At 37.6% G+C, this 3,730-nt stretch overlaps 1 long non-coding RNA gene across 1 annotated transcript; it reads right to left on the reverse strand.

The window, feature by feature from the left end:
- On the reverse strand, window positions 1–2,367 carry LOC145981032 (uncharacterized). Its single transcript, XR_014440919.1, has 2 exons — window positions 2,316–2,367; window positions 1–272 (listed from the first exon to the last, which is right to left on the reverse strand). It is a non-coding gene; the product is annotated as an uncharacterized LOC145981032 (long non-coding RNA).
- Between the last annotated feature and the right edge of the window lie 1,363 nt (window positions 2,368–3,730).

Genomic DNA, 3,730 nt, shown 5'->3' on the forward strand with positions numbered 1-3,730 from the left:
CTGTTTGTTTCCATTTGTCGTGAATAATGCTGAGTGGAGGTGAGAGCCGTTGCAATAAGTTAACCCCACACGGCGCCTGGGGAAACGAGAAGTGGAGAAGAGAGAACAGCGCTCCTTCCAAGAAGAGAAGAAGAAGAAAGAACAGCGGGGGATCCCCAGGAAGAAGACCAAACAGCGCCACCACCGACAAGGGGATTACCCAGGAGGATCTGGCGCTTGTCTCTTTCTTCGGCTGCCACGAAGACGACGGCCATCAGGAGAGCGACGAGGAGCTGGAAAGAAGGAAACTAATCATTATTACATTATTCAATCATGTTCGTATTATAATAGGTCCACTGTGTTATTAGCTAAAGTCAGAATCCAATAGTGCTGTGTCCCTTAGCAGATATGTGGCCAAGAGACGAAAGGAAAATAGAAGTAACTTAATGGGCGAGAAAACGACGTAAATAATCCACATGCGAGAAATATAGAAAAGAATGGCCTTAAACGTCATTTATTGTGTAATTTTGATTTTAAAAATAGTGTAAAATATAGTTCTTTTGTGATTTCGTTATTCTTTAATATTTTTTTCAATAACTATAACAGATTTATGTTAGTGATTGAGCCATCGGGAGTAGAACGTAATTATGTCCATGCTACATATGTAGCCAAATAAAATTACAATGGTGGGACTCATTTTTTGCATCTTCTGAGGTACATTACACATTTTCAGGCAATGTATTTATATAAAATGTCACATTTGCGTTATTTCTCTTTAGGTATCATTCACTAATTCACATGTATTTGTTGGATAGCTATACATTCATATTATGATTTTCCCAAAACTACAGTTAACTATAATCCGATTGAGGCAGGTCCGTCATCTAACTTTCAGTTAGTTAATCTTTGTTATTATCCATGAATACTACGTGCTTCACTATTGCCTTATCTCGCAAAAAAATCTCTGTAGCTTAGGCGAATGGTGAGTGCATATTACCAGTTCATGTAGTGGTCGTGAATAATTTGTCAAAGAAAAGAATTTAAAATGCTTTTTTAATTTTCTAGTAACTTCATTAGGTTAACGTAATTTAGCACAGAAAAGCAGGAAGATATCGAAGAATATTATTGCATATTGTTAATATATTTCAGTGATTTATTCTACATATTTATGTACATATTTTGCAAGTTTGGCGCTTGTGATAATCCATTCGATCCGCTTGTGTTCAATAATCTCTGTCGTTCAGTGGCGGCGATTGGGTTCCGAAACCGGAGGGGTGGAGCAAGGTGCCAAAACTGGGGGGGGGGGGGTTAAAACAATATACTTCACTTTGTAGATAAGGTTTAGCATAGTGTGGGGGCAAAAGTGGCGAAAAGTGGGGGGAGGGGGAGCAGTCGCCCCATCCTAATCGCCGCCACTGCTGTCGATGAATAACAGAGAACGAAATTTTCAGTACTTGTCATTTGGCAGAAACGTGTAGGTAGACTATTTCTTGCGCCACAAGGTGACGGATAAACTTTCGTACGTAAGATTTTCCGTTTCCTACTTTGTGGGTACTCAAGATGTATTCCCAGCAGATCAATAATACAAATCAGTTATTTGCGCAAATAATATTCTCATAATATTACGAGGTACAGACTCCTGCAATAAAAATAGGACACATAAATCCTGGTGTCATTGGAAATTTACTATTAAGAATCCACTTATTGTCAGTAACGGCCGATGAAGAGGGGCTTGCCATTAGTGCAAAAATTAAATATTTATACTTTTGCTATCTTACTGCGTCCCGTTGCGCTGTGTGCAGCTTCCAAATTCACTTGGCGCGCGACAAGAGGCAAACTGGTATATGAAGCCGCTTCCCCCTCGGGAACTGCCAGTACATCTCCATGTTAACTCTAACGTAAGTAAGCACTGCTTCCACTTCCCTCCCTGCTAGGTCCATGTAAAGCTAAAAAGCATTTAACACAGTCCAATGTACGGTGGCGCTACCAAGTAATAGAAATCGAATCCTCTCACACTATGACGGCGGACACCGCACATAAACATGTGATTACCGAGAGAAACAGTGGCCTGCCATGTACCACGTCCGTTTCGCTTGTCAGTAAGTGTGTGATAGTTTAAGTTTTCGAATCGATTCAAAGAGTTATTTGTTTTCTGGCAGTACGTTATATAATCTGGTGTTCTGAATGGTAAGTCGTACAAGTCAAAATGAATAATTCAATGAAAGACCGCCGCATTAAGTTCATCCTCAAATAGTTAAGGTATGGCTTGTTACACTTCAGATCAAGATTAAAATAACTTTGATTTCTGAACATGTTGCTCAAAATATAATACTTACCAAAACCTTCATGTTGGATTTGTTCGGATAGTCAATTCAACACACTGCAGATGTAAGAATGATGCCATCAGTAAGGAAGGAAGCTCTTTATACTTAAAGTGAAGGACACAAATGATAGCTAAAGGTATGCAGGAACTATGCCACGCCCCAAGCACGACCGTGAATTCTGCTGCATCAAGACCTTGAACAAGTTCACAGCGCCTGGTCAGTGGACTCTAATTGAAAACATTGAATTGTTAATACCAATTTATAGATATTTCTCAATGTGAGATATTTCAATAACATCATATTATGATAATATGACAATATATATTATTATGTTTGCTATTTTAGTTCAAAATTTTCATGTAATGAAAGTTTCTTGCAACTAAACAAACGGAAGCAAGAGTATGATCAATTTGCAAGACTCGTTGCATCATCTTGGTCAAGGACTAATGTTGAAAAGTGATTGTAAAAGTATCTTTCTTCCCCTTGTACGACTAAACATGCTTTAGTTTTCATGCCAGCCCCTTTGGCGTTGCGTTTAATACGTCGCGCTACGACGCCAGGCGTCCCGGGTTCGAATCCCGGCCTGGGCATGGATATTTGTGACTGTCCATTCATCAATTTCATCATGTCATCACTCATCTCCATCTTCGCATATTAGCCAGAAGTGGGACAAGAAGCGAGGTAAAATAAAGCAAATCAAATCAAACATGCTTTGATTTTCATGTAGGAAATCCAGTATAATATTATTTTGAATATAGCTATAATGTCCGATTACTTTAAAAATACACAACTTACTTTACTGACTTACAGTCAAACGTATATTGCGAATTATATTCTCACCTCAAAATTGTGAATGTGGACACTTTTTAGCTGAGTTTCGGTATTTAAATGTAGCATCCACCACTGATATTTATTCCCAATCTGGTCCAGAATAATACATATAGGTAAAGAATTCGTAAGCAATATTATTGTTGTAAATTACTCCAATTCTTTATTGAAATAAATGTTGTCTTACTGAAGTTGGCCTTTACAAAAATTCTGAACCTGTTATTGGTCTTTTAAAGATAAACTATTCTTTATCAATTCAATTATGATGTTTACGTATATTTTTGTGATTACATTGCTGTATTGTTTCTAAAGCTATTATAAATTCTACGAATATGTATATTCTTAACTTCAACTGTTAAGTCAAGTTGTGTCTCATGGTTAGTTATTTGCAATACGTTTATCATTTTTCAAATATATCTCTTTATTTCATTCTGAGACCAATTTCCAAACAAATGCTTTTCCTTTTAAACCCCACTTTTTGCAGCTGAAGTCGCGGTGCTGAAGCCTTCCATGCTCCCTCAAATCTAACCCTGTACGTATATGCATGCACTTACTTTGGAACAATTTAGCAAGGTATTGTAGACTAATTGTTTTTTCAA

This window comes from Lepisma saccharinum, chromosome 28 (assembly GCF_977018435.1).
Source record: "Lepisma saccharinum chromosome 28, izLepSacc3.1, whole genome shotgun sequence".
In the NCBI taxonomy this organism is placed as follows: domain Eukaryota; kingdom Metazoa; phylum Arthropoda; class Insecta; order Zygentoma; family Lepismatidae; genus Lepisma; species Lepisma saccharinum.